The sequence below is a fragment of the Musca autumnalis genome, unplaced genomic scaffold, assembly GCF_047663935.1.
Source record: "Musca autumnalis isolate F117 unplaced genomic scaffold, ASM4766393v1 scaffold_2, whole genome shotgun sequence".
Lineage (NCBI taxonomy): Eukaryota > Metazoa > Arthropoda > Insecta > Diptera > Muscidae > Musca > Musca autumnalis.
The window spans coordinates 4098059-4112681 of NW_027411755.1; the positions used below are offsets into that span (position 1 = coordinate 4098059).

A 14623-nucleotide genomic window follows, 5' to 3' on the forward strand; every position below is an offset into this window, starting at 1 on the left:
GCCGCTTTGATGGTGTGGTGGTGGTGTTGGTGATAAGAACCCAAGAATTATTTGTTGCCTGCTGCTTTGGTCTTGTGGCTGCATTGACACTAACATTTTCTATATTGAAATTGATTCTCTTAGTAATGCAGAGTACAAAGAGTGCCGCCGACGTGTTCTGTTAGCCAACGGCACTTGAAACAATGAGAGCTAATGAGACCGAGAGAGAGCGGAAATAAAGTATCATCACAAAGTTCTAAAAATGTGGTTTTGTAGTGAAATGATGCCATTCTCAATGGGAAAAAATATTGAATCTCAACATCACCAACAATCAGAGTTAGAAAATGCAATAACCGCGAAGACGTGACAGTTTGTTTAAACAATTTGTGGCGGTTGTGTGATTTTTTATAAAGTGTAACAATAGAATTTCAAATAAGTTTACAAAATGTAAGGTAAGTAAAACGTTTATACAGAGAAATTTTTAAATATGAAAATATTATACTATTCCGAATAAAAAATGCAACAAAAGGTACATTTCATGTTCCTTCGTACACGAAGTAGTTGTGCAGTTTAAGCAACCAATGCCGTTGCTTGAAATATGTGGGCACAGTGGGCAAATCCTCAAATAGAAAAATGTCCTACAAAAATAGTTTTCAGAAGTCAATTCAATGCTGTATTTTTAAAGGACCATAAATAGTCATTAGAAAAAAACAATGGGCTCCAAAAACACACAAAATTATTAACCCAGATAAAGCCACTGGTCGTTTAAAAGCCACAAAGAAAGGGTTGCAAAAATTGACGTAAAACTCTGGTTTTTTCGAATATTTTTGTGAGTTTTTGCATTTTGTTATAGTATTGTCTGTTATCTGTAATTTAACGCTTCATTTGACCTACGCATTTCCACGCAATTGGTCAAAAACCCAAGCTATTCCAAAAAATCGACTTTTTTGTAATTTTCGACTTTTGATGAAAAATTTAAATATGCGATAAAAATTTAATCAAAAATGTTAGAGTCATATAAAGTCAAGGATTTGTTAGGAATATACTAAGAGTATTTTCTCAATCAAAAACCAAGGGATTGGCATGTAAGGATACACCTATATTACCCTCCAAAGTTTTTGGAACTTTTAAAAGAAGGCCCGATTGCAGGAAAACTATACGTTTTAGAGAAAAAAGTTATTTTTTAAAAAGTGCTGTAAAAGTCTCAAAAATATAATTTTCATAAAAAATTTTAAGTTTTTTCGCAAAAAAATTCTCGGCGCTAAGTGGGTTAAGAATTAACGAATATAATCCGCACTATGGGCCAAATTTACTTTATCGACTTTAGACGGGTTTTTAATCGAAGTGAATAATTTGATAAAAATTCCGATAGAATCAACTCTATGTCGAGTGATAAAGTTATTCTCCATTACATGTAATAATAACTTCCGGGATCTTAGAATGAATTACACTGTGAACAGAAATTTTGGGGCAGAGATAATTCCTTTTGGGGATGAAAACCCTTGGTGAGTATATTAAGAATCCCGAAGGACAGATCCGCCGTGAGTCGAATTTCCGAGTCATGGCGTGATGAAGTTTCTGCTGAAGACCCTGTAAGGCATCTGAAATTAGCGTTATATCTTTGTTAACTGTTGTTTTAGCTTATTATGAGATGGCATGTCTTCAGTCAAATCGAATGGGGATTATTTTCGTAGAGCATTTCGACCTTATAACTCGCTTCCTTCAATGTCCTTTTCGTCCCTTATTTTAAGAACCGCTATAAAAGTACCACAAGGTGACGTTTTTCAGCTCAGAAAATTTTAGCTACGACTCTCATTGACCACTAATCGATTTCGTCTCATTTTCAAGATATAACGCTAATTTCAGATGGCTTACAGGGTCTTCAGCAGAAACTTCATCACGCCATAACTCGGAAGTTCGACTCAAGGCGGATCTGTCCAAGGGCTTTCATCCCCAAAAGGAATTGTCTCTGCCCCAGATTTTCACCTCCATTTTGTGTCACAGTGTTATAAAAGAGTTCATTATGACCACACAGCTAGTGTCCAAGGACATTGTGGATTACTTTTCCACAATGTCCTTGATGTGATATAAATTTAAAAAATAACAATCTTTACTCTTTGCATAAAATTACATTTGTTTTTATGAAAAAAAGTTATATGTATAGAAGAGACGGCGACTTGGCAAATCCTGTTGATATGTTTACTAGGGTTATGACTTTTTTTACAACCTCATATCCCTGTATCAAAGCGTGATGAGTTTTGCTATAAGATTACATAAAATCATAATTATAAGGTGATTCGGTGAAAAAAACTTTGAATTTATCAAAATTATGGACAAATTTTTGAAGTCACTGAAAACAGATATATAATTGAAAATAAACTTTAGAGCCACATGAGATAATTAAAATGACATAAAATTTATTTCTCACTATTTTTCTTCAATTCTGAGAATCGTAAAAATATCGTAAACGTTTTTATTCAAAAATATAATTTTTTAACAAAAAACAAAAAATTTAAAATTTTTTCAAAGTGACTTTTTTCACGAATTTTTTAATATTTGAATGAAATAAACGTTATTATAGTTATTAGTAGGCTTATATTTATTCATACGTGCAACAAAAAATAATATTTTGAAATTTTTTTTTCATTTCATGTATTTTTTCAAAAAATTATTTTTTTAAAATCGATTTGTGCGTGAACTTTTTTATATTTCAATGGAATAAACGATAGCATAGTGATTAATAGGCAAAAGTTCATTCATCCCTGCTACAGGAAATCATTTTTGAGGAAAAATGTCAAAAAGTCATAACCCTAATGTTTACTTTATGAAAACTTGCTAAGGAAACAATATACTTCGTAAAAAATAGTAGGAATAAGTATGTAAAAGGGCCGCATTGGGAGAAAATCGGTGATTGAAGAAATAACCATAGACGCGATTCAAGGTTATGAATCCCAAGGCATGAATCATTTATGTATGCAAGGATCATTTTTTACAAAAATTATCGGAAACTAGGGTACACTATATTAAAAAGTACGTTAGCTTTAGTCAGGTCTAAAGGCCTGGGTACATATGCTGCCTCTGCTGCTTTCCCTGCATTCCTGCTACATTTCTGACATAATAAAAATAAAAGAATAAAAGCGCAACCCAGTTCGAAATTGGTTCGACCTTCCTTATTATTTTATCAGAAGCAAGCAAGGCAGCTTATTCACACAGGTCTTAACTTTTATTGTAGAAGTTCAGCCTGAAATGGCCTCACATAGAAATATATTTTCGTAAACTTTCATTTAACTGAAAACGATGTCATATTTCAGCCAAATAAGTTGAAAACCTGACCAAAACTCTCAATCGGGTTTAAAGCGAGATGTAGCAATATTCATCTAAGGGCTCTGTACATGTGGAACTAGATGATTTGGCGCAGGTGTTTGGTATCCTCAGGGAGCCACTAATTCAGAACTACAATAAAATCGATTGAAAGTGTATTCAAAATATTAAAAATGTTGGCAAAAACGTTGAATGGAGGCTATATCAAAATGTAGACCGTCATATCGACACCTCCAAATAATAGTATGCTAAGTCTGAAAAGTGAGTTTTGCAGGAGAAGCTCTCAAAGTTTACAGTTTTCTTTGACCTTCACTACTATTCTGAATAAACATTTGTTTATAACTTCTGTTCGGATTGACCGATCATTACCAAAATTTGACAGAATTTAAGTTAAAGGACGTAAAATGTAAAAATGTAAAGAACTTGAAAACATGCTAAGTCGACTTAGCATACTATTGTTTGGAGGCGTCGATATGTCGTCCAAATTATCCTAAACTAAATTCTTCAAAATACCTTAAATTTGAAGGCAGCATATGAGGGCTATGCCAAACCGTGAACTGAGTTATTTTCATTCCCAATAATCGTAGACCCATAATTCACGGCTTTTTGTGCTGAATTTGAAGTCTCCCTTATATATTCAGAATGACATACGGTTCTATCTAGATCGCTAAAGAATTTTAAGCGGCTGAGGTTTGTTTCATTTGCTCTTTGAATACGAAAAAAAAACACATATTTGGAGGTTTTATAAGCAAAATAAACAATAAATATATATTGCTCATCTTCTGTATAAATTAGGGATACATGATATTATGATACATTTATTATGAAAAACATCAATAAAATATATTTTGTGACCGCTGATAACGAAAATATGAATAAAAACGGTAGAATATCGTCCTAAATCATATATGAAAAGCGAAAGCTTCTGGAGATGTTAAATATTATAGCTACAAATTTCTTATGTTCAGAGACTCATAAAGAATTTTGATTTGGAACATTTCTTCTTTTGACACAATCCCCAAGAATTTATGTATTTTAGGAGATTTTGCCTCAGTATGGAATACATTTTAAATAAGAGCCTAAAAGTTTAACAAATAATTTCTACATATAATATCTAATTTTGTAACGTCATTTTCCAAACAAAGTATTTTACTTAGATATCTAGCTTGTTCTGGGACTTACAGTGAAATTTTGTGTAGAATATTTCTTCTTTTAACACCTTTCGTCTAGAACTAAATTTCATTTTACTTTCATGCACCAACTCGAAAAAAGAACAAAACTAATTTATTCAGAAAATATTTGGGTGTTTTATTGGCAAATTTGATATATATTTTCTTGATATATGTTGCAAATGCATATTTCATTGATTCGGCAACTTATATTGAAATTTTATGGAGAATATTTTTGTCTTCGACGTCTTCTATCTAGAATGAAGTTTTGTAGGACAAAACTTAATAAACTCAGATAAAGTACAACATTAACCCTAAAACGTGATTTTACTTTTGGCAGATTCCTGGCTTTTAAGTACGATTTAGAGTTTTGGTGTATTCGGGAACCTATAGTAAAATTTTATGACAAATAATTTTGTAGAATATTTTGATCTGATACGATCACATTTTAAGGCAGTTTTTAAACGTTTTTGAAAAAATGGACCAAAAAAACCCGTTTAGTGACTCGCATGAGGATTAATTTTTTCATAAGAAGATACCCCGCATTGTTGTCAATAATATTGCCAAAGACACTTTATACGTAAAATGCAAGGATTCCAAGGAACCTGATGTCGAATATTTCAAAACATGTAGAAATAGGCGGAACTTGCCACGCCTATTTAGGTTACTTCCCGACGTAAACTCTCAAAACGCCGATACAAGTATCTTCTTTTTTTCGGTCCTCTTTCATAATCTGGCCGAATTATCTTGTAATTATTTTTTGTGTTGTACAGTGTAATCCATTTAGAATTGGAAATGGGCGTATCGTTGTGTGGAAACGGATTTGACTCCCTTGTTTCATAAAAGTTCAAAATTTATTTTCTTTAAGTATCTGAATAATATTATTAGCTATAAATAAACTCTTTTTTAAAGTAAAGAACCCATTGTTTCATTCTTTTGTCACTACACTTCATTACAAAGTGCTCCATTATAACATATTTATAAGATATTCTCTTTAAAATAGTTACTCTTTAAATTGAAACAGAAAATAAAAATGATATTTTTGTTTATAAATAGCAATGAGAACGAAATTAAAGCTCTTCGATTAAAACAAAATGAGTCATGACAATTAAACGCATTGTTGTATGAGTCGTTAGTAATGCGTATTCTCTGCAATTTAATCAAACTCTTTCTCTCTCGGTCTCCCCAGTAATTGCCTCCCCAAATGTAAATCACCAGAGAACTCCAAGAACTGTTGCTTCTTACTGTTAGAATCTAACAGTATTCTGTTACTATTCACGACATTGGGGCCACCGAACACAAGTATTACAAAGGGGGGGTTGTGTTTAATATATGGGGGAGTATAAATAAAAAGCTATTTAGTGTTGTTATTGTTGTGTCTGTTATATAGCTGGATATTCTTTGAGTTTTTAACAGCGACATGCACGGAATACGTGTTACTACTCTTTACGCAAACTATACGCAACACCATGCCATTTGTTTGTATTTTTAATATGTATGTACGTATGGATGTATGGCTGTTTTTGAATTCAAGTGTATGGCGAATGTTTGTTGTTCTTTTTTTTCAAAATTCATTTCATGCTACATTTAAAAAAGTTCTGTTTGTTGGAGACTTCATCCATCCACTACAATTCAAATATATGCCAAATTCACAACAACAGTAAACAAGTAAACTGTAAAATATTCCCCCACCAAAATATTAACTAGTGGCCAATTCGTGTTTAGCAGCATTAATTAATTTAAAAAAAAAAATCTAAATAAATTTTTGTAATTAACAATTGGCTCTTGTTTGATCGTTTTTATGCTTTAATGAATTAATATTCTTTGCGTTACAAAAGGAACACACACACACAGTAACACAAAACCACAAAACGGCAAGACGTGAGAAAACAGGTTTTCAGGTTCTCGTATATAAAAAAATCCCCCTTTCCTTTCTCCCCAGCGTTTCAGCGTATTGCAAAACCAATTTGAAACCTCCAGATGAACGAACGCAAATAATTACACGTGGCAATATCTCGCTATATTTTCAACACAAGCTGCTGCAAATGCATAAATAGAAGTATGCGAGGGTATGGTGGAATGATATTTCTATAATAACGTATGATAAATTGTTACTTAAACAAGTAAAAACCATATTAGTCAGCCTGCGATTGTACAAAAACGAATAAGAGGAGCGGCGAATCTAAATGTGCAAGAACAGATCAATCGTTTTAAAAATAATGGCCTGTTTCACTAATAAGATTCAAATACAAATTAGTTCGAACTACTACTAAACCTCTGTATATATATTTGATTCATTTTTGTTTTCAATCAAATAAAAATTTTGCACAACAACAGGAGGTTTGGAGTAATTCGATAGAAATTGAATTCGAAACGTCTTAGAGGAACAAACCATAAATATAATTTTTGTATGTGACCAAAGAAGTTTTGAAAGTTTCCAGCGTACATTTTAGGAGTTTTTGGGGTAGGTATCTCAAACAGTGGATCTAATTATTCCAATGACAGGACTAACAATGCAACAAAGACTAATATAAACCCAGCAAAATGTTCGATGCCAAAGATGACATTCAATCATGGGTGCAAGTGATCTAGCATGTCATCTTTTTAGCATCTTCATCGATGAATTTTATATGAGCGTGGACCCCAAAAGATGAAGTTCTTTTCTGGATCCTAAGCATGTCATTTTAACGAATGCGTTGACAAGTCATTTCCAACAATGCTTTGGCATGTCATTTCCACCAATGATTTGACATGTCATTTTCACCAATGCTTTGACACGTCATTTTCGCCCATGCTTTGACATGTCATTCTAACCAATGCTTTGGCATGTCATTTCATATTGTTTGGAAAATGGAAATGCTGTATTGAAATATGGTTTTCATGAAAAACAAAACTCTTTATTAATTCATACGAATTCATGAAATAACTACAATTAATTTATCAGTTTAGTTTTTCAAAAGTTTACATCCAAAATTGCAATGTAATCACCACCGCTGCAACGCAAAAGATTACTTCCTCCGTTCTCCGCAACTGATATTCTTTCATCTTACAAAAGGTTTTTTCAATTATCTTCCCATCACCAGTTCAGATTTCGACATGGACTCCAAATGCACTCCTTTAAGTATTTTTATTTCGTAAATTACTTTTATTTTATAATTTTGTTATTTTATAACAACATTTTGGTAATTTATACTCTTTTGTTTAGTGACGGAAATATGTAGGGATCTACAATCCGGCTTGCTTTAGGGATCTCTAAGAACAAAATGTAACGAACGGGGAGGAGAGACTTTTTATGGAAAATACCATTTATGCGTAATTAATTTATTTTTAATTGTTTCTTTCCAAAAGTAGTTTCTTCTTTATTTTCAGATTCTTGTTTCTTTTCGTTTCGGACTTTTTTTTCAAATTCCAAGAAGCGAGATTTGATTGATTTCATTCTATGCAAGATTTAGAACCGACAAGGGAACTTTTAAAATAGCAATGTGTGCAATCCGATTCTATTTTTAGCTCGATGGTTGGGACTTCATATAATACCAATTGTTTAGAAGTTTTAGTTGTTTGATATGCAGGAAATGTAAGACAACATCACGACGACAGTTCTAACAACTTTGGTCAGTTCCAGAAACTGCAAGAATCTACTTATTTTTACTACGAAAACAATTTTTCCTTTATGTTATCGGAAAAAATAGTAAAAATTAGTAGATTTTTGCAGTACTGGAACATACCAAAATGAAAATAAACAGGTGTGTAAATAAAAACACAAACATCATCTCTATTGGATCGATGGAATGGGTACAAATGCTGATGAAAAGATCGGATCTTTCACGACTTCCTTTGCATTGGTTCAAATCCTAATGAAAAGATCGGATCTTCCACGACTTCCTTTGAACCAATGCAAAAGATGACATGAAATCACGTCATCGCAAAGAACCCCTTCCGTCAAATTTTGCTGGGAACTTTAGTGAGAGATATGTGTGAAGGAGTGGGTCTAAATAATGGGTCATTTCGGGGCCCATATCTCAGGAAATATTGTCCAAGAAAATATATACTCGTATAATGTTGAAGTCAAGATTACAATGACTACACACTAGTAAAATGTCCACATGCCATAGTTCACCTTGGAAATTGGTCTACTTTATTTTATGATTTATGGTCTAAAAATCCCACCGAAATGGTTGAAATGTGGTATTAAGTCTTCGTTAGGGTCATCACACTTTACACCTGAAATTTGTCCGTATGGGTCCACGTTTTCATATAGCCACCATAGAACGATACCTCCCGATTTCCGATATTTTGAAGGTTGTGGCCTCAACATCACACTTAAATGGCTGACATTTTGTATAAGGTCTTCGTTGGGAGTATACAACGTTCCAACTGAAATTTGTCAGTATACGTCCACGTCTTCATATAGCCCCCATATAACGGTACCTCCCGATTTTTGTATTTTGAAGGTTGTAGCCTCAATATCCTTCCAAAATGACTGAAATTTGGTATTTAGTCTTCGTTGGGGGTATAAAACTTTCCACCTGAAATTTCTCGGTATAGGTTCACGTCTTCATATAGTTCCCATAGAACGGTACCTCCGTATTTCTGGTATTTTGAAGGTTGTGGCCTCAACATCCCTCCGAAATGGTTGAAATGTGGTATTAAGTCTTCCTTGGTGGTATAAAACATTCCACCTGAAATTTCTTGATATGGGTCCACGTCTTCATATAGCCCCCATAGAACGGTACCTCCGGATTTCTGGTATTTTGAAGGTTGTGGTCTCAATATCCCTTAAAAATGGCTGAAATTTGGTATTAAGTCTTTCTTGGGTGTATAAAACATTGCACCTGAAATTTGTTGGTATAAGTTCACGTCTTCATATAGCCCCCATAGTACGGTACCTCCCCATTTCCGGTATTTTGAAGGTTGTGGCCTCAATATCCCGTCAAAATGGCTGAAATTTGGTATTAAGTCTTCCTTGGGGGTAAACAACTTTCCACCTAAAATTTGTCGGTTTAGGTTCAGGCCCATAGAACGATACCTCCCTATTTTCGGTATTTTGAAGGTTGAGGCTGTGGTTATACATTTCTCTATTTTAGTGACTTGTCTGAAAAGAATTTTAAACACATTTTTGTACCTATTATTGAAATATTTGTTGTATAAGAAAATATGTAAAATGCATAAAATTTGCATATGCAAAAATTTATGCATTTTGCACAATTTTTCGTATGTCATATGTTTCGATTGCAATTTAATCAGAAACCAAAAATATGCCCAGTCCCAAAATTTGACATGAATCGGACCAAAAATAGGGGTTGCATAAAATTCCGATGTCTACTAATCAGTCACTCCTTTCCATTGTCGTGACCACCAGCCATTTAAGTGGGTAACAGTAGAATTTGTTAAAGCTTTTGGACCATTAAACAAGACCACAAGAAGTACCTTCGGTAAAAATATCGAAACGTTCCTCGAACAGGTCTTAAACTCTACTTAAGCGAAAATTTTGAACTTCAGTGAGTCAAGTTCCCGAAGGTGTTGTGCGATATAGACATTGTTGGAATGCGATTTACATTTGGAAGAAATTTAATAACTTTTGTATGATTTTTAGTTGACCTTTGATCTTTAAATTTCTTCTTAAGTTTTTCGTTCGGCTGTAGGTCATTTCAATAAAACAAATGGTGATTTTGTTTTATATCTTTATTTATTTTCCGATATTTCGATCGTCTCCGACGATCATCATCAGGGATTTTTTGTCTTTAAGTAAAACAAAAACAAACATTTTACATAAATATAAACAAAAATTAACAATTTATAATTACTTTTAAGCATTACGTGGATTGCAACTTTATGTTCTGTCCTTCATGACAGGTGATTTCCAACTAAATTTTTCTTTTCTCTTTTGATGTTTTTGTATTACATTCCTGTAAATCTGTGCACAGTGTTCCGTGTCACTTTTGAAATGCATCCTTTTTTCCGTAGGAACATTGATAATGTGCAACATTTCGAGCATATACCGACGTTTATAATTGTTTTTTTGGGCAAGAATCTTTACTTCTTTGAAGTTTGGAGTATGACCCGATAGAGCGCAGTGTGCGGCGAGAGCTGTTTTTTGTTCTATTGGTTTGTTTTTAGCTTTTTGGTCCGACTTGTGACCACTAAGCCCGGTTTTAAGTTTTGCTTTGATAGTGCCAACGTATACTTTTTTACATGAGTTGGACTTATCTCCATTGCACCCTATTTCATACACAACATTGGATTTATCGTCATTTATTAGTTTTGCCTTTGTTCGACTGAAAAATTTATTAGTGGTGTTATTGCTCCTAAATGCCAGTTGGTATTGGTCGTTATTATACAAAATTAGATTTGTAAACCCTTTCTGAGAATCCTGGAATGTACGTAGATCTCTTGTACCACACAGATAAGAAACATTTAGAGAGACATCACGGTTTTCGAAATATGTGTAAAAAATCGCGACATGTAAACTTGAGCACAGGTGGATCAAAATTGTGTGACTCATATCTCAAGAACCGATCGATAATTTAAAGAAAATTTTGTAATCCACTACTTTCTGTTTGACTTTGTGTCAGGCGATCCCACTGTTTTCGGTCTGATCAAAAAACAAAAAAAAGTTCCAAAAAACTTTTTTTGCACACATGCTATCGATGGGATCTTTTGGGACGTTGCTTTTATAGGCAAATCCTAGCTTTGTGGGACTGTTTTGCTACTTCAATGTCTAATTTGACTTGACTATGCTGCTATAGGGACAACGAGTATAAATTGCTGCAAACAAATTTGAAAACAATACAAAACTAGACTTTGACTTTTGCACCTTTTTTAAATATTGGTTGAGAGTTACTCAAAGGATTGTACAGAGAGAGTCCATATTCGAGCCTAATCTATGTCTGGAAGAGATATGAAGAAAAACAATACATGGACCGAATCGGCTAACTCGTTCGGAGGAACCTGAAGTCTGAACAAAATGTTATGTTCTAGAAAGATGTTTATTGAAATCTTAGGTACATTTTTGTTGTTGACGGTACTCTTAATTTTTGGGCGGTTTGTTATCTTTGGACCAGAGTCGGAGAAAAAAGTATAAAAACTGAATATTTTCAAAAGATTTTTGCTATTTTTACCAATAAGAACCGTTCATAGACATTTCGCATGTTCCAGAAAGTTGCTTATTGATGCCTTTGCTACGTTATTGTAGTTGGTTGTTTTCTTGAATATTGAACGGTTAAGTATCTGTGGATCAGAACCAGAGAAAACAGGATACAAATCACATTTGCTTTGCTAGACACGATAACTCTTGAAGGGAGTAACAGATTTGGTCCATACTTTACACGCCGTGAAATTTCTACCAGACTTGGATAAGGTTCCTTCGGTTACCTCCCACACAAAATTTCAGATAAGTTCAGTTTAGGACCTGCTCTCGAATCGCTTTGATTTTTGTTGCAGCAACTTGTATTCACTTCCCCCATACGACGGTTTCTTCAGGGGCAAGTCCATACTTCCTGAGAAAATGAGAAAGTTGCAAAAAGCCCCTATGACACCTTGTGTAGTGGTTGGAGCACAAGATAACTCTCGAACGGATCTGTCGATTCGGTCCAAAATTTGGCTTTCGTAATATTTTATCAAAACATAGTTTAAATTCGAAGATGGGCTATATAGGTCCACTCTTTCAGGTACCTTCCCCACAAAACTTCAACAATTTTCGGAAAAATTTTGCGCACGATAACTCTTGAAGGGGGTGACCGATGTAATCCATACTTTGCACATCCTAATATATATCTACCAGATATAGATCAGGTTCGAATATGGACTATATTTGTCTCACACAAAATTTCGGATAAGTTCACTTTAAGACCTGAATCACTTTGACCTTTGTTGAAGCGATTTGCATTTGCTACCTCCATTACGACTGTAAAAGTTTTTTCAGGGGCAGGTCCATATTTCTTGGAAAAACAGCCCGAAAGGTGTAAAAAAACCCCTGTGTCACCATATATGGCGGTCGAAGAACACGATAACTCTTGAACTGTTCAACCTATTTGGTTCAACATTTGGTCTTCGTCATACTATATCCAAACTTAGTTTCATGGGCAACACCGGTCCACAACTTTCGGTACTTCTCCCAAATATTTAAAACATGTCACTAAAATGCTAGGACGAATTACTTGAATGGGGCAACCTATTTGGTCCAAACTTTGGATCTCCTAATATTTTATCAAAATTTTGTTGAACTTCTAAAATGGCCCATATCAGTCCTCCCTAAGGGTACCTGCCCCACAAAAGTTCAACATTTGTGTCTTAGTGCAGTTAATTCCTAATCCACATTTTTGTCGGCAAGTTCAATGGTCCAAAAAGGGTCACAAAATTATGAGGAGACCTTAAATACATTCGATCTGTCGGGAGGTAAAATTTTCGCTTCATATTGGCTGAGGGTATATCTCTGTCGGCAAAGCCGACTGATCCTTTTTTACTTGTTTGTTTCAAATTTGATCGGTTTGACAGCCGTAGACCAAAACCCGAGAAAAAATTTAAAAGAAATTTGACCTTGGCCATTTTGACCTTGCAGATGAAGTTTGATGGATTATATGTGTTCACAATTTTTGTTCTTTAAGACAAGAGCTACAGCTTTGCCTCTGAAATAAATTCAAATTTCCTAACGGTTTGGAAGATATAATCCTGACCAAATGACCCTTTTTACATCAAAGCCTCAAAGTTTGGAGGCCTATAACCGCGAAAGTTAATGAGATAAGAAAAAACGGCGAGACCCGTGTGCTCTCTTTTTTTTTTGGTCTTCTCTCACGCTGCGGTGTCAGAATATGGTAAATAATATTCTTGTTGCGTAGTGTAATCAGTTAAAACGCATTAGTAGTTTTATATTGTTTATGTTGGACTTTTTTAACCTCATATTTGTATGAGTATTTTTTTAGGATTAGATACAATTTTACATATAAGGTGATTCTATAAAAAAACCTGCCGCACAAACCACTTTGATTAAAATGATTATTTTTCTTTAAATTTTTTATCAAATCACCTTATACGTAAAATTGCATCTAATACCTAATAAATAATCATCAATATACATATATTTGAATATTATTTTCAACTTGTATTAGAGTCCTAATTAGGATGATAACTTTTACACAAACCCGTTTTTGTTTTATCATATTTTGATAAATTTTTATTTTAGCTTTGATAAAATCTTCAATAAAAACTATATGCCCAAAATTATTTAAAAAATAATAATAATTTCAAAGTTGTTTGTGTGGATATTTTGTTAATATTTATATGGAGTAGACGTTATTTTAATAATTAATTGCTGAAAGTTCATTCACTAGTGCAAAAGGACATAATATTTGAGGAAAATACAAAGTATATCGGTCCTTTTCCCTATAGAATGGCAAATTTTAATGGACAATTTATTTTTGAGATTAGAAAATTTTATGGTAGATAGTCTTAATACGGTATTTACCACCCACAGAAAATTTTAAAAATGATCGCTTAACTGCAGTTGAAAGTTTCTCTTGAATATTTTTTAAATACTTATCGCAGGTAGTCCTTGTGGTCCTGATTACAAGATTTAAAAAACCTGATTTAAAAAACCTTCGCAATATTTCGTATTCATTTTGAAAAATGTTTTCTGGTAGCCTATAAATAAAGATGTTGTTATATTGTCGTATACTTGTAATGCTCCTATATCAAAATTTTGTGTAGAGTTTCTCTAAAAAACGTGTATATGTCACAACTCTATTAAATTTTCATTCGTGGATATATTATTCGTTTTCATAGATGATACCCAGAATATTATTTAGCATTCTAACTGTTCAGATTATGTTTGGTAACCTAATGACCGGACGTTACAATTTTTGTCAAAAAAGAAAAAAATAATAATAATAACAATAAAAAACAGACTGTCTGTTCATTGTCTATCCGGAAATATCAGTTTTGATTGCCGGACTGTATGTCTAGTGAACATAAATAAAATGAATCATAGACAACAAAAGCTCAAAGGGAAATAGTTGTAAAATATTAATGGAAATTTTCTATAAGACTCTTAAAAAGGTCTCTTCTTTTTGCTACTACAAATGACAAAAGTAATTTTCACTTTATCATCGCTATCGCTAATTTTGTTTTTTTTTTATCACCAGCAGAATCATCATCATCTG

At 33.4% G+C, this 14623-nt stretch overlaps 1 long non-coding RNA gene across 1 annotated transcript in view; it reads left to right on the forward strand.

Annotated features, from left to right (window-relative positions):
- Nucleotides 1-8: 8 nt before the first annotated feature.
- LOC141393565 (uncharacterized) overlaps nucleotides 9-14623 on the forward strand; it is a 94836-nt gene continuing 80221 nt past the window's right edge. The window contains exon 1 of the long non-coding RNA XR_012410120.1: nucleotides 9-431. This is a non-coding gene — a long non-coding RNA (uncharacterized lncRNA). The remainder of the gene's footprint in view (nucleotides 432-14623) is intronic.